General features: G+C 52.5%; 10 non-coding genes and 1 pseudogene across 10 annotated transcripts; all 11 read left to right on the top strand.

Annotated features, from left to right (window-relative positions):
- The first annotated feature begins 120 nt into the window (after nt 1-120).
- Nucleotides 121-298, top strand: LOC140472899 (U2 spliceosomal RNA; annotated as a pseudogene).
- A 1,816-nt stretch (nt 299-2,114) lies between these two features.
- Nucleotides 2,115-2,306, top strand: LOC140472873 (U2 spliceosomal RNA). The gene has a single exon (XR_011957914.1). It is a non-coding gene; the product is annotated as a U2 spliceosomal RNA (small nuclear RNA).
- A 1,797-nt stretch (nt 2,307-4,103) lies between these two features.
- On the top strand, nt 4,104-4,295 carry LOC140472888 (U2 spliceosomal RNA). Its single transcript, XR_011957928.1, has one exon. It is a non-coding gene; the product is annotated as a U2 spliceosomal RNA (small nuclear RNA).
- A 1,797-nt stretch (nt 4,296-6,092) lies between these two features.
- Nucleotides 6,093-6,284, top strand: LOC140472872 (U2 spliceosomal RNA). The gene has a single exon (XR_011957913.1). It is a non-coding gene; the product is annotated as a U2 spliceosomal RNA (small nuclear RNA).
- A 1,811-nt stretch (nt 6,285-8,095) lies between these two features.
- Nucleotides 8,096-8,287, top strand: LOC140472870 (U2 spliceosomal RNA). The gene has a single exon (XR_011957912.1). It is a non-coding gene; the product is annotated as a U2 spliceosomal RNA (small nuclear RNA).
- Nucleotides 8,288-10,098: 1,811 nt separating this feature from the next.
- On the top strand, nt 10,099-10,290 carry LOC140472868 (U2 spliceosomal RNA). Its single transcript, XR_011957910.1, has one exon. It is a non-coding gene; the product is annotated as a U2 spliceosomal RNA (small nuclear RNA).
- A 1,811-nt stretch (nt 10,291-12,101) lies between these two features.
- LOC140472867 (U2 spliceosomal RNA) lies at nt 12,102-12,293 on the top strand. The gene has a single exon (XR_011957909.1). It is a non-coding gene; the product is annotated as a U2 spliceosomal RNA (small nuclear RNA).
- A 1,811-nt stretch (nt 12,294-14,104) lies between these two features.
- LOC140472866 (U2 spliceosomal RNA) lies at nt 14,105-14,296 on the top strand. Its single transcript, XR_011957908.1, has one exon. It is a non-coding gene; the product is annotated as a U2 spliceosomal RNA (small nuclear RNA).
- A 1,810-nt stretch (nt 14,297-16,106) lies between these two features.
- Nucleotides 16,107-16,298, top strand: LOC140472865 (U2 spliceosomal RNA). Its single transcript, XR_011957907.1, has one exon. It is a non-coding gene; the product is annotated as a U2 spliceosomal RNA (small nuclear RNA).
- Nucleotides 16,299-18,107: 1,809 nt separating this feature from the next.
- On the top strand, nt 18,108-18,299 carry LOC140472864 (U2 spliceosomal RNA). The gene has a single exon (XR_011957906.1). It is a non-coding gene; the product is annotated as a U2 spliceosomal RNA (small nuclear RNA).
- A 1,811-nt stretch (nt 18,300-20,110) lies between these two features.
- LOC140472863 (U2 spliceosomal RNA) lies at nt 20,111-20,302 on the top strand. Its single transcript, XR_011957905.1, has one exon. It is a non-coding gene; the product is annotated as a U2 spliceosomal RNA (small nuclear RNA).
- The last annotated feature ends 883 nt before the right edge of the window (nt 20,303-21,185 follow it).

Raw genomic sequence — 21,185 nt, 5'->3', positions numbered from 1 at the left:
GATTGAAAAAATGCACAGGATTGTAAAGGACAAGAATAAAGTCGAATCTGTGTTTGTAAATATGGACATATGTATGGCATGATCCAATGTACAGACCATCAAATCATTTATGAATAAAGTATATTTTTGAAATAAAAAAAAAATTCTGTTCTTATCGGTTTAATCGCTGATACCTCCCGAAGGTGGGAGTGTTTGTATTAAATGGATTTTTGGAGCAGGGAGATGGCTGAAGGGCTTGCTCTGTCCTCTCCGTGTATCAGCCTGGTATTGCAGTGTTTCCAGGAACGGTGCAGCCTACCAGCCAAGTTCAAAAGCAGGTGAATGGAATGTGAATCTCTTGCCTTTGCTAGTTTGCCGTGTCGATCGCAGCGATCGTTCCATCGATTGTCTTTTCAGTTGCATGAAACTATCATCTTTTGTTGCCAGTTTTCCGTCTTGTGATCCTGCTCTGCAGTTACCCGATGAAGGCGCGGCACGCTGAAAGCCAGGACAGGGTAACCCCGCCCCGGTATCCGCGGCCCAAACGTGCTACAGGGAACATTCTGGAACCAGGGGGCTGCCAGGAAGGTAACTTTGCAATTTAAATGAATGGGTTTGCCCCTATCCGCCGTTTCGGGCTTCTGCGGTCGGTCTTGGAACGTATCCCACCGATGGTACGGAGGTGGGGCGGGGGGGGTGACTGCTGTACTTCCAAATAACCCCGTTGGGCTGTAACCTGGTGTTGTGGGATTTTTCACACTGTCAAATCAGGTTGTGGGATCCCATAACTCAGCCAATGTCAAATGGCTATCAGATCAGCCCCCACAACCCCTTCCCCACCCATCCCCCATCCCACCCCCCCCCCCCCCCCCACACCGACGCATCAAATTTATCCGAATATTTTCTTGAACAAGAAAGAAGTGTCTTTGGTCTGTTTCCTGAATAGAGTGAAACCCCCCAGCTCTGTTTGTTTCTTCGCAAACTACTGTACGGAAGCAACCTGCTTTAGCGGCTACGTCTGTACGTAAAGATTATTCACACAGACCATCGCCCGAGGCTGGAACTCACTTCAGCTCCCTGGGGCCACGAGGCAGCCGTACTGAACGATGAGCCACTGTGCCACCCGTACGATTTGGAATGGTTTGTAATCATTTGCGGTGCAAGTAGCAAAATAGTCGTCAGTTTGTCAACTGGATCGGCTTAAAATGTTCTCAGCGATCTGCGGTAACGTGAACGGAGATGTCAAATCGAGCTGCTTGTGGCGATGAGGTGCGCTTGCAGCGTGACGTGTTTACGTCGGGAGATCAGCTCCCTCCCCATTCTACACAGAGAGTCGGATACAAGTGGAGAGGAGATTGAAAGTGGACGATAAAGAAAGGGTGCACGGACGTAATTCACTTTTCACGACGTTTCAGATTGATGTGGAATGCCAAGGAGCGAATCCTGTACGTGTGGGAAACAATGATTCGCGTTGATGGGCAAGCTACACGAACGCAAGGGGAGGAAATGAATAGGATCTTTCTGTCAAGGCCAACATTTCTTCTTGCCCATCCCGAGATCACCTTGGCGGTGAGCTGCTCTCTCGAACCGCTGCAGTCCACGTGCTGTCGGTAGCCCCGCGATGCTGTTTGGGCGGGGATTCCAGATTTTGACCCAGTGACACCGGAGGAACAACGATATATTTGCAATTCAGGACAGCGCGTGCCTCGGGGGAGAACTTGCGAACGGTGGTGTTCCCGTGGATCTGCTGCCGTCATCCTTCAAGGCTGTGTCGGCCATGAGTTTGGAAGGTGCTGCCTGTGGAATTCTGGTCAACCTTGTAGACGCCGGGGGAACCACCCTGCCGCTGTCCCCGATCGCCGGGAGAAACCTCTCTGCAGTCGACCTGACGTGCGCTCCCATGGCGGCTCCGGCCCGTGCCATCCGATTGGTCGTCAGCGCCATCTACGCGGCTACGTAACAGATGGACGGAAAACCACGGGGAAAGCACAGCGACGGCTGCAAAGCGATCTTCCGATCTGGTTGGAAATCTCGGAAGGTACGCGGTAAGGGAATAAACGAACTTTGAATATCGTCAAACTGACGGAAAGGATAGTCGGCAAAGGTGACCCCCACCGTTAGAGTATCAATGTGCTATCGCTTCTCGGCCTTTTGGCTCGGAATATGTGTAGTTTCTGTTCTTATCAGTTTAATCGCTGATACCTCCCGAAGGTGGGAGTGTTTGTATTAAATGGATTTTTGGAGCAGGGAGATGGCTGAAGGGCTTGCTCTGTCCTCTCCGTGTATCAGCCTGGTATTGCAGTGTTTCCAGGAACGGTGCAGCCTACCAGCCAAGTTCAAAAGCAGGTGAATGGAATGTGAATCTCTTGCCTTTGCTAGTTTGCCGTGTCGATCGCAGCGATCGTTCCATCGATTGTCTTTTCAGTTGCATGAAACTATCATCTTTTGTTGCCAGTTTTCCGTCTTGTGATCCTGCTCTGCAGTTACCCGATGAAGGCGCGGCACGCTGAAAGCCAGGACAGGGTAACCCCGCCCCGGTATCCGCGGCCCAAACGTGCTACAGGGAACATTCTGGAACCAGGGGGCTGCCAGGAAGGTAACTTTGCAATTTAAATGAATGGGTTTGCCCCTATCCGCCGTTTCGGGCTTCTGCGGTCGGTCTTGGAACGTATCCCACCGATGGTACGGAGGTGGGGCGGGGGGGTGACTGCTGTACTTCCAAATAACCCCGTTGGGCTGTAACCTGGTGTTGTGGGATTTTTCACACTGTCAAATCAGGTTGTGGGATCCCATAACTCAGCCAATGTCAAATGGCTATCAGATCAGCCCCCACAACCCCTTCCCCACCCATCCCCTCCCCCCCACCGACGCATCAAATTTATCCGAATATTTTCTTGAACAAGAAAGAAGTGTCTTTGGTCTGTTTCCTGAATAGAGTGAAACCCCCCAGCTCTGTTTGTTTCTTCGCAAACTACTGTACGGAAGCAACCTGCTTTAGCGGCTACGTCTGTACGTAAAGATTATTCACACAGACCATCGCCCGAGGCTGGAACTCACTTCAGCTCCCTGGGGCCACGAGGCAGCCGTACTGAACGATGAGCCACTGTGCCACCCGTACGATTTGGAATGGTTTGTCATCATTTGCGGTGCAAGTAGCAAAATAGTCGTCAGTTTGTCAACTGGATCGGCTTAAAATGTTCTCAGCGATCTGCGGTAACGTGAACGGAGATGTCAAATCGAGCTGCTTGTGGCGATGAGGTGCGCTTGCAGCGTGACGTGTTTACGTCGGGAGATCAGCTCCCTCCCCATTCTACACAGAGAGTCGGATACAAGTGGAGAGGAGATTGAAAGTGGACGATAAAGAAAGGGTGCACGGACGTAATTCACTTTTCACAACGTTTCAGATTGATGTGGAATGCCAAGGAGCGAATCCTGTACGTGTGGGAAACAATGATTCGCGTTTATGGGCAAGCTACACGAACGCAAGGGGAGGAAATGAATAGGATCTTTCTGTCAAGGCCAACATTTCTTCTTGCCCATCCCGAGATCACCTTGGCGGTGAGCTGCTCTCTCGAACCGCTGCAGTCCACGTGCTGTCGGTAGCCCCGCGATGCTGTTTGGGCGGGGATTCCAGATTTTGACCCAGTGACACCGGAGGAACAACGATATATTTGCAATTCAGGACAGCGCGTGCCTCGGGGGAGAACTTGCGAACGGTGGTGTTCCCGTGGATCTGCTGCCGTCATCCTTCAAGGCTGTGTCGGCCATGAGTTTGGAAGGTGCTGCCTGTGGAATTCTGGTCAACCTTGTAGACGCCGGGGGAACCACCCTGCCGCTGTCCCCGATCGCCGGGAGAAACCTCTCTGCAGTCGACCTGACGTGCGCTCCCACGGCGGCTCCGGCCCGTGCCATCCGATTGGTCGTCAGCGCCATCTACGCGGCTACGTAACAGATGGACGGAAAACCACGGGGAAAGCACAGCGACGGCTGCAAAGCGATCTTCCGATCTGGTTGGGAATCTCGGAAGGTACGCGGTAAGGGAATAAACGAACTTTGAATATCGTCAAACTGACGGAAAGGATAGTCGGCAAAGGTGACCCCCACCGTTAGAGTATCGATGTGCTATCGCTTCTCGGCCTTTTGGCTCGGAATATGTGTAGTTTCTGTTCTTATCAGTTTAATCGCTGATACCTCCCGAAGGTGGGAGTGTTTGTATTAAATGGATTTTTGGAGCAGGGAGATGGCTGAAGGGCTTGCTCTGTCCTCTCTGTGTATCAGCCTGGTATTGCAGTGTTTCCAGGAACGGTGCAGCCTACCAGCCAAGTTCAAAAGCAGGTGAATGGAATGTGAATCTCTTGCCTTTGCTAGTTTGCCGTGTCGATCGCAGCGATCGTTCCATCGATTGTCTTTTCAGTTGCATGAAACTATCATCTTTTGTTGCCAGTTTTCCGTCTTGTGATCCTGCTCTGCAGTTACCCGATGAAGGCGCGGCACGCTGAAAGCCAGGACAGGGTAACCCCGCCCCGGTATCCGCGGCCCAAACGTGCTACAGGGAACATTCTGGAACCAGGGGGCTGCCAGGAAGGTAACTTTGCAATTTAAATGAATGGGTTTGCCCCTATCCGCCGTTTCGGGCTTCTGCGGTCGGTCTTGGAACGTATCCCACCGATGGTACGGAGGTGGGGCGGGGGGGTGACTGCTGTACTTCCAAATAACCCCGTTGGGCTGTAACCTGGTGTTGTGGGATTTTTCACACTGTCAAATCAGGTTGTGGGATCCCATAACTCAGCCAATGTCAAATGGCTATCAGATCAGCCCCCACAACCCCTTCCCCACCCATCCCCTCCCCCCCACCGACGCATCAAATTTATCCGAATATTTTCTTGAACAAGAAAGAAGTGTCTTTGGTCTGTTTCCTGAATAGAGTGAAACCCCCCAGCTCTGTTTGTTTCTTCGCAAACTACTGTACGGAAGCAACCTGCTTTAGCGGCTACGTCTGTACGTAAAGATTATTCACACAGACCATCGCCCGAGGCTGGAACTCACTTCAGCTCCCTGGGGCCACGAGGCAGCCGTACTGAACGATGAGCCACTGTGCCACCCGTACGATTTGGAATGGTTTGTCATCATTTGCGGTGCAAGTAGCAAAATAGTCGTCAGTTTGTCAACTGGATCGGCTTAAAATGTTCTCAGCGATCTGCGGTAACGTGAACGGAGATGTCAAATCGAGCTGCTTGTGGCGATGAGGTGCGCTTGCAGCGTGACGTGTTTACGTCGGGAGATCAGCTCCCTCCCCATTCTACACAGAGAGTCGGATACAAGTGGAGAGGAGATTGAAAGTGGACGATAAAGAAAGGGTGCACGGACGTAATTCACTTTTCACGACGTTTCAGATTGATGTGGAATGCCAAGGAGCGAATCCTGTACGTGTGGGAAACAATGATTCGCGTTGATGGGCAAGCTACACGAACGCAAGGGGAGGAAATGAATAGGATCTTTCTGTCAAGGCCAACATTTCTTCTTGCCCATCCCGAGATCACCTTGGCGGTGAGCTGCTCTCTCGAACCGCTGCAGTCCACGTGCTGTCGGTAGCCCCGCGATGCTGTTTGGGCGGGGATTCCAGATTTTGACCCAGTGACACCGGAGGAACAACGATATATTTGCAATTCAGGACAGCGCGTGCCTCGGGGAAGAACTTGCGAACGGTGGTGTTCCCGTGGATCTGCTGCCGTCATCCTTCAAGGCTGTGTCGGCCATGAGTTTGGAAGGTGCTGCCTGTGGAATTCTGGTCAACCTTGTAGACGCCGGGGGAACCACCCTGCCGCTGTCCCCGATCGCCGGGAGAAACCTCTCTGCAGTCGACCTGACGTGCGCTCCCATGGCGGCTCCGGCCCGTGCCATCCGATTGGTCGTCAGCGCCATCTACGCGGCTACGTAACAGATGGACGGAAAACCACGGGGAAAGCACAGCGACGGCTGCAAAGCGATCTTCCGATCTGGTTGGAAATCTCGGAAGGTACGCGGTAAGGGAATAAACGAACTTTGAATATCGTCAAACTGACGGAAAGGATAGTCGGCAAAGGTGACCCCCACCGTTAGAGTATCAATGTGCTATCGCTTCTCGGCCTTTTGGCTCGGAATATGTGTAGTTTCTGTTCTTATCAGTTTAATCGCTGATACCTCCCGAAGGTGGGAGTGTTTGTATTAAATGGATTTTTGGAGCAGGGAGATGGCTGAAGGGCTTGCTCTGTCCTCTCCGTGTATCAGCCTGGTATTGCAGTGTTTCCAGGAACGGTGCAGCCTACCAGCCAAGTTCAAAAGCAGGTGAATGGAATGTGAATCTCTTGCCTTTGCTAGTTTGCCGTGTCGATCGCAGCGATCGTTCCATCGATTGTCTTTTCAGTTGCATGAAACTATCATCTTTTGTTGCCAGTTTTCCGTCTTGTGATCCTGCTCTGCAGTTACCCGATGAAGGCGCGGCACGCTGAAAGCCAGGACAGGGTAACCCCGCCCCGGTATCCGCGGCCCAAACGTGCTACAGGGAACATTCTGGAACCAGGGGGCTGCCAGGAAGGTAACTTTGCAATTTAAATGAATGGGTTTGCCCCTATCCGCCGTTTCGGGCTTCTGCGGTCGGTCTTGGAACGTATCCCACCGATGGTACGGAGGTGGGGCGGGGGGGGGTGACTGCTGTACTTCCAAATAACCCCGTTGGGCTGTAACCTGGTGTTGTGGGATTTTTCACACTGTCAAATCAGGTTGTGGGATCCCATAACTCAGCCAATGTCAAATGGCTATCAGATCAGCCCCCACAACCCCTTCCCCACCCATCCCCCATCCCCCCCCCACCCCCACACCGACGCATCAAATTTATCCGAATATTTTCTTGAACAAGAAAGAAGTGTCTTTGGTCTGTTTCCTGAATAGAGTGAAACCCCCCAGCTCTGTTTGTTTCTTCGCAAACTACTGTACGGAAGCAACCTGCTTTAGCGGCTACGTCTGTACGTAAAGATTATTCACACAGACCATCGCCCGAGGCAGGAACTCACTTCAGCTCCCTGGGGCCACGAGGCAGCCGTACTGAACGATGAGCCACTGTGCCACCCGTACGATTTGGAATGGTTTGTAATCATTTGCGGTGCAAGTAGCAAAATAGTCGTCAGTTTGTCAACTGGATCGGCTTAAAATGTTCTCAGCGATCTGCGGTAACGTGAACGGAGATGTCAAATCGAGCTGCTTGTGGCGATGAGGTGCGCTTGCAGCGTGACGTGTTTACGTCGGGAGATCAGCTCCCTCCCCATTCTACACAGAGAGTCGGATACAAGTGGAGAGGAGATTGAAAGTGGACGATAAAGAAAGGGTGCACGGACGTAATTCACTTTTCACGACGTTTCAGATTGATGTGGAATGCCAAGGAGCGAATCCTGTACGTGTGGGAAACAATGATTCGCGTTGATGGGCAAGCTACACGAACGCAAGGGGAGGAAATGAATAGGATCTTTCTGTCAAGGCCAACATTTCTTCTTGCCCATCCCGAGATCACCTTGGCGGTGAGCTGCTCTCTCGAACCGCTGCAGTCCACGTGCTGTCGGTAGCCCCGCGATGCTGTTTGGGCGGGGATTCCAGATTTTGACCCAGTGACACCGGAGGAACAACGATATATTTGCAATTCAGGACAGCGCGTGCCTCGGGGGAGAACTTGCGAACGGTGGTGTTCCCGTGGATCTGCTGCCGTCATCCTTCAAGGCTGTGTCGGCCATGAGTTTGGAAGGTGCTGCCTGTGGAATTCTGGTCAACCTTGTAGACGCCGGGGGAACCACCCTGCCGCTGTCCCCGATCGCCGGGAGAAACCTCTCTGCAGTCGACCTGACGTGCGCTCCCATGGCGGCTCCGGCCCGTGCCATCCGATTGGTCGTCAGCGCCATCTACGCGGCTACGTAACAGATGGACGGAAAACCACGGGGAAAGCACAGCGACGGCTGCAAAGCGATCTTCCGATCTGGTTGGAAATCTCGGAAGGTACGCGGTAAGGGAATAAACGAACTTTGAATATCGTCAAACTGACGGAAAGGATAGTCGGCAAAGGTGACCCCCACCGTTAGAGTATCAATGTGCTATCGCTTCTCGGCCTTTTGGCTCGGAATATGTGTAGTTTCTGTTCTTATCAGTTTAATCGCTGATACCTCCCGAAGGTGGGAGTGTTTGTATTAAATGGATTTTTGGAGCAGGGAGATGGCTGAAGGGCTTGCTCTGTCCTCTCCGTGTATCAGCCTGGTATTGCAGTGTTTCCAGGAACGGTGCAGCCTACCAGCCAAGTTCAAAAGCAGGTGAATGGAATGTGAATCTCTTGCCTTTGCTAGTTTGCCGTGTCGATCGCAGCGATCGTTCCATCGATTGTCTTTTCAGTTGCATGAAACTATCATCTTTTGTTGCCAGTTTTCCGTCTTGTGATCCTGCTCTGCAGTTACCCGATGAAGGCGCGGCACGCTGAAAGCCAGGACAGGGTAACCCCGCCCCGGTATCCGCGGCCCAAACGTGCTACAGGGAACATTCTGGAACCAGGGGGCTGCCAGGAAGGTAACTTTGCAATTTAAATGAATGGGTTTGCCCCTATCCGCCGTTTCGGGCTTCTGCGGTCGGTCTTGGAACGTATCCCACCGATGGTACGGAGGTGGGGCGGGGGGGGTGACTGCTGTACTTCCAAATAACCCCGTTGGGCTGTAACCTGGTGTTGTGGGATTTTTCACACTGTCAAATCAGGTTGTGGGATCCCATAACTCAGCCAATGTCAAATGGCTATCAGATCAGCCCCCACAACCCCTTCCCCACCCATCCCCCATCCCACCCCCCCCCCCCACACCGACGCATCAAATTTATCCGAATATTTTCTTGAACAAGAAAGAAGTGTCTTTGGTCTGTTTCCTGAATAGAGTGAAACCCCCCAGCTCTGTTTGTTTCTTCGCAAACTACTGTACGGAAGCAACCTGCTTTAGCGGCTACGTCTGTACGTAAAGATTATTCACACAGACCATCGCCCGAGGCTGGAACTCACTTCAGCTCCCTGGGGCCACGAGGCAGCCGTACTGAACGATGAGCCACTGTGCCACCCGTACGATTTGGAATGGTTTGTAATCATTTGCGGTGCAAGTAGCAAAATAGTCGTCAGTTTGTCAACTGGATCGGCTTAAAATGTTCTCAGCGATCTGCGGTAACGTGAACGGAGATGTCAAATCGAGCTGCTTGTGGCGATGAGGTGCGCTTGCAGCGTGACGTGTTTACGTCGGGAGATCAGCTCCCTCCCCATTCTACACAGAGAGTCGGATACAAGTGGAGAGGAGATTGAAAGTGGACGATAAAGAAAGGGTGCACGGACGTAATTCACTTTTCACGACGTTTCAGATTGATGTGGAATGCCAAGGAGCGAATCCTGTACGTGTGGGAAACAATGATTCGCGTTGATGGGCAAGCTACACGAACGCAAGGGGAGGAAATGAATAGGATCTTTCTGTCAAGGCCAACATTTCTTCTTGCCCATCCCGAGATCACCTTGGCGGTGAGCTGCTCTCTCGAACCGCTGCAGTCCACGTGCTGTCGGTAGCCCCGCGATGCTGTTTGGGCGGGGATTCCAGATTTTGACCCAGTGACACCGGAGGAACAACGATATATTTGCAATTCAGGACAGCGCGTGCCTCGGGGAAGAACTTGCGAACGGTGGTGTTCCCGTGGATCTGCTGCCGTCATCCTTCAAGGCTGTGTCGGCCATGAGTTTGGAAGGTGCTGCCTGTGGAATTCTGGTCAACCTTGTAGACGCCGGGGGAACCACCCTGCCGCTGTCCCCGATCGCCGGGAGAAACCTCTCTGCAGTCGACCTGACGTGCGCTCCCATGGCGGCTCCGGCCCGTGCCATCCGATTGGTCGTCAGCGCCATCTACGCGGCTACGTAACAGATGGACGGAAAACCACGGGGAAAGCACAGCGACGGCTGCAAAGCGATCTTCCGATCTGGTTGGAAATCTCGGAAGGTACGCGGTAAGGGAATAAACGAACTTTGAATATCGTCAAACTGACGGAAAGGATAGTCGGCAAAGGTGACCCCCACCGTTAGAGTATCAATGTGCTATCGCTTCTCGGCCTTTTGGCTCGGAATATGTGTAGTTTCTGTTCTTATCAGTTTAATCGCTGATACCTCCCGAAGGTGGGAGTGTTTGTATTAAATGGATTTTTGGAGCAGGGAGATGGCTGAAGGGCTTGCTCTGTCCTCTCCGTGTATCAGCCTGGTATTGCAGTGTTTCCAGGAACGGTGCAGCCTACCAGCCAAGTTCAAAAGCAGGTGAATGGAATGTGAATCTCTTGCCTTTGCTAGTTTGCCGTGTCGATCGCAGCGATCGTTCCATCGATTGTCTTTTCAGTTGCATGAAACTATCATCTTTTGTTGCCAGTTTTCCGTCTTGTGATCCTGCTCTGCAGTTACCCGATGAAGGCGCGGCACGCTGAAAGCCAGGACAGGGTAACCCCGCCCCGGTATCCGCGGCCCAAACGTGCTACAGGGAACATTCTGGAACCAGGGGGCTGCCAGGAAGGTAACTTTGCAATTTAAATGAATGGGTTTGCCCCTATCCGCCGTTTCGGGCTTCTGCGGTCGGTCTTGGAACGTATCCCACCGATGGTACGGAGGTGGGGCGGGGGGGGTGACTGCTGTACTTCCAAATAACCCCGTTGGGCTGTAACCTGGTGTTGTGGGATTTTTCACACTGTCAAATCAGGTTGTGGGATCCCATAACTCAGCCAATGTCAAATGGCTATCAGATCAGCCCCCACAACCCCTTCCCCACCCATCCCCCATCCCACCCCCCCCCCCCACACCGACGCATCAAATTTATCCGAATATTTTCTTGAACAAGAAAGAAGTGTCTTTGGTCTGTTTCCTGAATAGAGTGAAACCCCCCAGCTCTGTTTGTTTCTTCGCAAACTACTGTACGGAAGCAACCTGCTTTAGCGGCTACGTCTGTACGTAAAGATTATTCACACAGACCATCGCCCGAGGCTGGAACTCACTTCAGCTCCCTGGGGCCACGAGGCAGCCGTACTGAACGATGAGCCACTGTGCCACCCGTACGATTTGGAATGGTTTGTAATCATTTGCGGTGCAAGTAGCAAAATAGTCGTCAGTTTGTCAACTGGATCGGCTTAAAATGTTCTCAGCGATCTGCGGTAACGTGAACGGAGATGTCAAATCGAGCTGCTTGTGGCGATGAGGTGCGCTTGCAGCGTGACGTGTTTACGTCGGGAGATCAGCTCCCTCCCCATTCTACACAGAGAGTCGGATACAAGTGGAGAGGAGATTGAAAGTGGACGATAAAGAAAGGGTGCACGGACGTAATTCACTTTTCACGACGTTTCAGATTGATGTGGAATGCCAAGGAGCGAATCCTGTACGTGTGGGAAACAATGATTCGCGTTGATGGGCAAGCTACACGAACGCAAGGGGAGGAAATGAATAGGATCTTTCTGTCAAGGCCAACATTTCTTCTTGCCCATCCCGAGATCACCTTGGCGGTGAGCTGCTCTCTCGAACCGCTGCAGTCCACGTGCTGTCGGTAGCCCCGCGATGCTGTTTGGGCGGGGATTCCAGATTTTGACCCAGTGACACCGGAGGAACAACGATATATTTGCAATTCAGGACAGCGCGTGCCTCGGGGAAGAACTTGCGAACGGTGGTGTTCCCGTGGATCTGCTGCCGTCATCCTTCAAGGCTGTGTCGGCCATGAGTTTGGAAGGTGCTGCCTGTGGAATTCTGGTCAACCTTGTAGACGCCGGGGGAACCACCCTGCCGCTGTCCCCGATCGCCGGGAGAAACCTCTCTGCAGTCGACCTGACGTGCGCTCCCATGGCGGCTCCGGCCCGTGCCATCCGATTGGTCGTCAGCGCCATCTACGCGGCTACGTAACAGATGGACGGAAAACCACGGGGAAAGCACAGCGACGGCTGCAAAGCGATCTTCCGATCTGGTTGGAAATCTCGGAAGGTACGCGGTAAGGGAATAAACGAACTTTGAATATCGTCAAACTGACGGAAAGGATAGTCGGCAAAGGTGACCCCCACCGTTAGAGTATCAATGTGCTATCGCTTCTCGGCCTTTTGGCTCGGAATATGTGTAGTTTCTGTTCTTATCAGTTTAATCGCTGATACCTCCCGAAGGTGGGAGTGTTTGTATTAAATGGATTTTTGGAGCAGGGAGATGGCTGAAGGGCTTGCTCTGTCCTCTCCGTGTATCAGCCTGGTATTGCAGTGTTTCCAGGAACGGTGCAGCCTACCAGCCAAGTTCAAAAGCAGGTGAATGGAATGTGAATCTCTTGCCTTTGCTAGTTTGCCGTGTCGATCGCAGCGATCGTTCCATCGATTGTCTTTTCAGTTGCATGAAACTATCATCTTTTGTTGCCAGTTTTCCGTCTTGTGATCCTGCTCTGCAGTTACCCGATGAAGGCGCGGCACGCTGAAAGCCAGGACAGGGTAACCCCGCCCCGGTATCCGCGGCCCAAACGTGCTACAGGGAACATTCTGGAACCAGGGGGCTGCCAGGAAGGTAACTTTGCAATTTAAATGAATGGGTTTGCCCCTATCCGCCGTTTCGGGCTTCTGCGGTCGGTCTTGGAACGTATCCCACCGATGGTACGGAGGTGGGGCGGGGGGGGTGACTGCTGTACTTCCAAATAACCCCGTTGGGCTGTAACCTGGTGTTGTGGGATTTTTCACACTGTCAAATCAGGTTGTGGGATCCCATAACTCAGCCAATGTCAAATGGCTATCAGATCAGCCCCCACAACCCCTTCCCCACCCATCCCCCATCCCACCCCCCCCCCCCACACCGACGCATCAAATTTATCCGAATATTTTCTTGAACAAGAAAGAAGTGTCTTTGGTCTGTTTCCTGAATAGAGTGAAACCCCCCAGCTCTGTTTGTTTCTTCGCAAACTACTGTACGGAAGCAACCTGCTTTAGCGGCTACGTCTGTACGTAAAGATTATTCACACAGACCATCGCCCGAGGCTGGAACTCACTTCAGCTCCCTGGGGCCACGAGGCAGCCGTACTGAACGATGAGCCACTGTGCCACCCGTACGATTTGGAATGGTTTGTAATCATTTGCGGTGCAAGTAGCAAAATAGTCGTCAGTTTGTCAACTGGATCGGCTTAAAATGTTCTCAGCGATCTGCGGTAACGTGAACGGAGATGTCAAATCGAGCTGCTTGTGGCGATGAGGTGCGCTTGCAGCGTGACGTGTTTACGTCGGGAGATCAGCTCCCTCCCCATTCTACACAGAGAGTCGGATACAAGTGGAGAGGAGATTGAAAGTGGACGATAAAGAAAGGGTGCACGGACGTAATTCACTTTTCACGACGTTTCAGATTGATGTGGAATGCCAAGGAGCGAATCCTGTACGTGTGGGAAACAATGATTCGCGTTGATGGGCAAGCTACACGAACGCAAGGGGAGGAAATGAATAGGATCTTTCTGTCAAGGCCAACATTTCTTCTTGCCCATCCCGAGATCACCTTGGCGGTGAGCTGCTCTCTCGAACCGCTGCAGTCCACGTGCTGTCGGTAGCCCCGCGATGCTGTTTGGGCGGGGATTCCAGATTTTGACCCAGTGACACCGGAGGAACAACGATATATTTGCAATTCAGGACAGCGCGTGCCTCGGGGAAGAACTTGCGAACGGTGGTGTTCCCGTGGATCTGCTGCCGTCATCCTTCAAGGCTGTGTCGGCCATGAGTTTGGAAGGTGCTGCCTGTGGAATTCTGGTCAACCTTGTAGACGCCGGGGGAACCACCCTGCCGCTGTCCCCGATCGCCGGGAGAAACCTCTCTGCAGTCGACCTGACGTGCGCTCCCATGGCGGCTCCGGCCCGTGCCATCCGATTGGTCGTCAGCGCCATCTACGCGGCTACGTAACAGATGGACGGAAAACCACGGGGAAAGCACAGCGACGGCTGCAAAGCGATCTTCCGATCTGGTTGGAAATCTCGGAAGGTACGCGGTAAGGGAATAAACGAACTTTGAATATCGTCAAACTGACGGAAAGGATAGTCGGCAAAGGTGACCCCCACCGTTAGAGTATCAATGTGCTATCGCTTCTCGGCCTTTTGGCTCGGAATATGTGTAGTTTCTGTTCTTATCAGTTTAATCGCTGATACCTCCCGAAGGTGGGAGTGTTTGTATTAAATGGATTTTTGGAGCAGGGAGATGGCTGAAGGGCTTGCTCTGTCCTCTCCGTGTATCAGCCTGGTATTGCAGTGTTTCCAGGAACGGTGCAGCCTACCAGCCAAGTTCAAAAGCAGGTGAATGGAATGTGAATCTCTTGCCTTTGCTAGTTTGCCGTGTCGATCGCAGCGATCGTTCCATCGATTGTCTTTTCAGTTGCATGAAACTATCATCTTTTGTTGCCAGTTTTCCGTCTTGTGATCCTGCTCTGCAGTTACCCGATGAAGGCGCGGCACGCTGAAAGCCAGGACAGGGTAACCCCGCCCCGGTATCCGCGGCCCAAACGTGCTACAGGGAACATTCTGGAACCAGGGGGCTGCCAGGAAGGTAACTTTGCAATTTAAATGAATGGGTTTGCCCCTATCCGCCGTTTCGGGCTTCTGCGGTCGGTCTTGGAACGTATCCCACCGATGGTACGGAGGTGGGGCGGGGGGGGTGACTGCTGTACTTCCAAATAACCCCGTTGGGCTGTAACCTGGTGTTGTGGGATTTTTCACACTGTCAAATCAGGTTGTGGGATCCCATAACTCAGCCAATGTCAAATGGCTATCAGATCAGCCCCCACAACCCCTTCCCCACCCATCCCCCATCCCCCCCCCACCCCCACACCGACGCATCAAATTTATCCGAATATTTTCTTGAACAAGAAAGAAGTGTCTTTGGTCTGTTTCCTGAATAGAGTGAAACCCCCCAGCTCTGTTTGTTTCTTCGCAAACTACTGTACGGAAGCAACCTGCTTTAGCGGCTACGTCTGTACGTAAAGATTATTCACACAGACCATCGCCCGAGGCAGGAACTCACTTCAGCTCCCTGGGGCCACGAGGCAGCCGTACTGAATGATGAGCCACTGTGCCACCCGTACGATTTGGAATGGTTTGTAATCATTTGCGGTGCAAGTAGCAAAATAGTCGTCAGTTTGTCAACTGGATCGGCTTAAAATGTTCTCAGCGATCTGCGGTAACGTGAACGGAGATGTCAAATCGAGCTGCTTGTGGCGATGAGGTGCGCTTGCAGCGTGACGTGTTTACGTCGGGAGATCAGCTCCCTCCCCATTCTACACAGAGAGTCGGATACAAGTGGAGAGGAGATTGAAAGTGGACGATAAAGAAAGGGTGCACGGACGTAATTCACTTTTCACGACGTTTCAGATTGATGTGGAATGCCAAGGAGCGAATCCTGTACGTGTGGGAAACAATGATTCGCGTTGATGGGCAAGCTACACGAACGCAAGGGGAGGAAATGAATAGGATCTTTCTGTCAAGGCCAACATTTCTTCTTGCCCATCCCGAGATCACCTTGGCGGTGAGCTGCTCTCTCGAACCGCTGCAGTCCACGTGCTGTCGGTAGCCCCGCGATGCTGTTTGGGCGGGGATTCCAGATTTTGACCCAGTGACACCGGAGGAACAACGATATATTTGCAATTCAGGACAGCGCGTGCCTCGGGGAAGAACTTGCGAACGGTGGTGTTCCCGTGGATCTGCTGCCGTCATCCTTCAAGGCTGTGTCGGCCATGAGTTTGGAAGGTGCTGCCTGTGGAATTCTGGTCAACCTTGTAGACGCCGGGGGAACCACCCTGCCGCTGTCCCCGATCGCCGGGAGAAACCTCTCTGCAGTCGACCTGACGTGCGCTCCCATGGCGGCTCCGGCCCGTGCCATCCGATTGGTCGTCAGCGCCATCTACGCGGCTACGTAACAGATGGACGGAAAACCACGGGGAAAGCACAGCGACGGCTGCAAAGCGATCTTCCGATCTGGTTGGAAATCTCGGAAGGTACGCGGTAAGGGAATAAACGAACTTTGAATATCGTCAAACTGACGGAAAGGATAGTCGGCAAAGGTGACCCCCACCGTTAGAGTATCAATGTGCTATCGCTTCTCGGCCTTTTGGCTCGGAATATGTGTAGTTTCTGTTCTTATCAGTTTAATCGCTGATACCTCCCGAAGGTGGGAGTGTTTGTATTAAATGGATTTTTGGAGCAGGGAGATGGCTGAAGGGCTTGCTCTGTCCTCTCCGTGTATCAGCCTGGTATTGCAGTGTTTCCAGGAACGGTGCAGCCTACCAGCCAAGTTCAAAAGCAGGTGAATGGAATGTGAATCTCTTGCCTTTGCTAGTTTGCCGTGTCGATCGCAGCGATCGTTCCATCGATTGTCTTTTCAGTTGCATGAAACTATCATCTTTTGTTGCCAGTTTTCCGTCTTGTGATCCTGCTCTGCAGTTACCCGATGAAGGCGCGGCACGCTGAAAGCCAGGACAGGGTAACCCCGCCCCGGTATCCGCGGCCCAAACGTGCTACAGGGAACATTCTGGAACCAGGGGGCTGCCAGGAAGGTAACTTTGCAATTTAAATGAATGGGTTTGCCCCTATCCGCCGTTTCGGGCTTCTGCGGTCGGTCTTGGAACGTATCCCACCGATGGTACGGAGGTGGGGCGGGGGGGTGACTGCTGTACTTCCAAATAACCCCGTTGGGCTGTAACCTGGTGTTGTGGGATTTTTCACACTGTCAAATCAGGTTGTGGGATCCCATAACTCAGCCAATGTCAAATGGCTATCAGATCAGCCCCCACAACCCCTTCCCCACCCATCCCCCATCCCACCCCCCCCCCCACACCGACGCATCAAATTTATCCGAATATTTTCTTGAACAAGAAAGAAGTGTCTTTGGTCTGTTTCCTGAATAGAGTGAAACCCCCCAGCTCTGTTTGTTTCTTCGCAAACTACTGTACGGAAGCAACCTGCTTTAGCGGCTACGTCTGTACGTAAAGATTATTCACACAGACCATCGCCCGAGGCTGGAACTCACTTCAGCTCCCTGGGGCCACGAGGCAGCCGTACTGAACGATGAGCCACTGTGCCACCCGTACGATTTGGAATGGTTTGTAATCATTTGCGGTGCAAGTAGCAAAATAGTCGTCAGTTTGTCAACTGGATCGGCTTAAAATGTTCTCAGCGATCTGCGGTAACGTGAACGGAGATGTCAAATCGAGCTGCTTGTGGCGATGAGGTGCGCTTGCAGCGTGACGTGTTTACGTCGGGAGATCAGCTCCCTCCCCATTCTACACAGAGAGTCGGATACAAGTGGAGAGGAGATTGAAAGTGGACGATAAAGAAAGGGTGCACGGACGTAATTCACTTTTCACGACGTTTCAGATTGATGTGGAATGCCAAGGAGCGAATCCTGTACGTGTGGGAAACAATGATTCGCGTTGATGGGCAAGCTACACGAACGCAAGGGGAAGAAATGAATAGGATCTTTCTGTCAAGGCCAACATTTCTTCTTGCCCATCCCGAGATCACCTTGGCGGTGAGCTGCTCTCTCGAACCGCTGCAGTCCACGTGCTGTCGGTAGCCCCGCGATGCTGTTTGGGCGGGGATTCCAGATTTTGACCCAGTGACACCGGAGGAACAACGATATATTTGCAATTCAGGACAGCGCGTGCCTCGGGGGAGAACTTGCGAACGGTGGTGTTCCCGTGGATCTGCTGCCGTCATCCTTCAAGGCTGTGTCGGCCATGAGTTTGGAAGGTGCTGCCTGTGGAATTCTGGTCAACCTTGTAGACGCCGGGGGAACCACCCTGCCGCTGTCCCCGATCGCCGGGAGAAACCTCTCTGCAGTCGACCTGACGTGCGCTCCCATGGCGGCTCCGGCCCGTGCCATCCGATTGGTCGTCAGCGCCATCTACGCGGCTACGTAACAGATGGACGGAAAACCACGGGGAAAGCACAGCGACGGCTGCAAAGCGATCTTCCGATCTGGTTGGAAATCTCGGAAGGTACGCGGTAAGGGAATAAACGAACTTTGAATATCGTCAAACTGACGGAAAGGATAGTCGGCAAAGGTGACCCCCACCGTTAGAGTATCAATGTGCTATCGCTTCTCGGCCTTTTGGCTCGGAATATGTGTAGTTTCTGTTCTTATCAGTTTAATCGCTGATACCTCCCGAAGGTGGGAGTGTTTGTATTAAATGGATTTTTGGAGCAGGGAGATGGCTGAAGGGCTTGCTCTGTCCTCTCCGTGTATCAGCCTGGTATTGCAGTGTTTCCAGGAACGGTGCAGCCTACCAGCCAAGTTCAAAAGCAGGTGAATGGAATGTGAATCTCTTGCCTTTGCTAGTTTGCCGTGTCGATCGCAGCGATCGTTCCATCGATTGTCTTTTCAGTTGCATGAAACTATCATCTTTTGTTGCCAGTTTTCCGTCTTGTGATCCTGCTCTGCAGTTACCCGATGAAGGCGCGGCACGCTGAAAGCCAGGACAGGGTAACCCCGCCCCGGTATCCGCGGCCCAAACGTGCTACAGGGAACATTCTGGAACCAGGGGGCTGCCAGGAAGGTAACTTTGCAATTTAAATGAATGGGTTTGCCCCTATCCGCCGTTTCGGGCTTCTGCGGTCGGTCTTGGAACGTATCCCACCGATGGTACGGAGGTGGGGCGGGGGGGGTGACTGCTGTACTTCCAAATAACCCCGTTGGGCTGTAACCTGGTGTTGTGGGATTTTTCACACTGTCAAATCAGGTTGTGGGATCCCATAACTCAGCCAATGTCAAATGGCTATCAGATCAGCCCCCACAACCCCTTCCCCACCCATCCCCCATCCCACCCCCCCCCCCCACACCGACGCATCAAATTTATCCGAATATTTTCTTGAACAAGAAAGAAGTGTCTTTGGTCTGTTTCCTGAATAGAGTGAAACCCCCCAGCTCTGTTTGTTTCTTCGCAAACTACTGTACGGAAGCAACCTGCTTTAGCGGCTACGTCTGTACGTAAAGATTATTCACACAGACCATCGCCCGAGGCTGGAACTCACTTCAGCTCCCTGGGGCCACGAGGCAGCCGTACTGAACGATGAGCCACTGTGCCACCCGTACGATTTGGAATGGTTTGTAATCATTTGCGGTGCAAGTAGCAAAATAGTCGTCAGTTTGTCAACTGGATCGGCTTAAAATGTTCTCAGCGATCTGCGGTAACGTGAACGGAGATGTCAAATCGAGCTGCTTGTGGCGATGAGGTGCGCTTGCAGCGTGACGTGTTTACGTCGGGAGATCAGCTCCCTCCCCATTCTACACAGAGAGTCGGATACAAGTGGAGAGGAGATTGAAAGTGGACGATAAAGAAAGGGTGCACGGACGTAATTCACTTTTCACGACGTTTCAGATTGATGTGGAATGCCAAGGAGCGAATCCTGTACGTGTGGGAAACAATGATTCGCGTTTATGGGCAAGCTACACGAACGCAAGGGGAGGAAATGAATAGGATCTTTCTGTCAAGGCCAACATTTCTTCTTGCCCATCCCGAGATCACCTTGGCGGTGAGCTGCTCTCTCGAACCGCTGCAGTCCACGTGCTGTCGGTAGCCCCGCGATGCTGTTTGGGCGGGGATTCCAGATTTTGACCCAGTGACACCGGAGGAACAACGATATATTTGCAATTCAGGACAGCGCGTGCCTCGGGGGAGAACTTGCGAACGGTGGTGTTCCCGTGGATCTGCTGCCGTCATCCTTCAAGGCTGTGTCGGCCATGAGTTTGGAAGGTGCTGCCTGTGGAATTCTGGTCAACCTTGTAGACGCCGGGGGAACCACCCTGCCGCTGTCCCCGATCGCCGGGAGAAACCTCTCTGCAGTCGACCTGACGTGCGCTCCCATGGCGGCTCCGGCCCGTGCCATCCGATTGGTCGTCAGCGCCATCTACGCGGCTACGTAACAGATGGACGGAAAACCACGGGGAAAGCACAGCGACGGCTGCAAAGCGATCTTCCGATCTGGTTGGAAATCTCGGAAGGTACGCGGTAAGGGAATAAACGAACTTTGAATATCGTCAAACTGACGGAAAGGATAGTCGGCAAAGGTGACCCCCACCGTTAGAGTATCAATGTGCTATCGCTTCTCGGCCTTTTGGCTCGGAATATGTGTAGTTTCTGTTCTTATCAGTTTAATCGCTGATACCTCCCGAAGGTGGGAGTGTTTGTATTAAATGGATTTTTGGAGCAGGGAGATGGCTGAAGGGCTTGCTCTGTCCTCTCCGTGTATCAGCCTGGTATTGCAGTGTTTCCAGGAACGGTGCAGCCTACCAGCCAAGTTCAAAAGCAGGTGAATGGAATGTGAATCTCTTGCCTTTGCTAGTTTGCCGTGTCGATCGCAGCGATCGTTCCATCGATTGTCTTTTCAGTTGCATGAAACTATCATCTTTTGTTGCCAGTTTTCCGTCTTGTGATCCTGCTCTGCAGTTACCCGATGAAGGCGCGGCACGCTGAAAGCCAGGACAGGGTAACCCCGCCCCGGTATCCGCGGCCCAAACGTGCTACAGGGAACATTCTGGAACCAGGGGGCTGCCAGGAAGGTAACTTTGCAATTTAAATGAATGGGTTTGCCCCTATCCGCCGTTTCGGGCTTCTGCGGTCGGTCTTGGAACGTATCCCACCGATGGTACGGAGGTGGGGCGGGGGGGGTGACTGCTGTACTTCCAAATAACCCCGTTGGGCTGTAACCTGGTGTTGTGGGATTTTTCACACTGTCAAATCAGGTTGTGGGATCCCATAACTCAGCCAATGTCAAATGGCTATCAGATCAGCCCCCACAACCCCTTCCCCACCCATCCCCCATCCCACCCCCCCCCCCCCACACCGACGCATCAAATTTATCCGAATATTTTCTTGAACAAGAAAGAAGTGTCTTTGGTCTGTTTCCTGAATAGAGTGAAACCCCCCAGCTCTGTTTGTTTCTTCGCAAACTACTGTACGGAAGCAACCTGCTTTAGCGGCTACGTCTGTACGTAAAGATTATTCACACAGACCATCGCCCGAGGCTGGAACTCACTTCAGCTCCCTGGGGCCACGAGGCAGCCGTACTGAACGATGAGCCACTGTGCCACCCGTACGATTTGGAATGGTTTGTAATCATTTGCGGTGCAAGTAGCAAAATAGTCGTCAGTTTGTCAACTGGATCGGCTTAAAA

The sequence above is a fragment of the Chiloscyllium punctatum genome, unplaced genomic scaffold (genome assembly GCF_047496795.1).
Source record: "Chiloscyllium punctatum isolate Juve2018m unplaced genomic scaffold, sChiPun1.3 scaffold_465, whole genome shotgun sequence".
NCBI classification, from domain to species: domain Eukaryota; kingdom Metazoa; phylum Chordata; class Chondrichthyes; order Orectolobiformes; family Hemiscylliidae; genus Chiloscyllium; species Chiloscyllium punctatum.
This window is presented reverse-complemented; position numbering and strand designations above follow the sequence as displayed.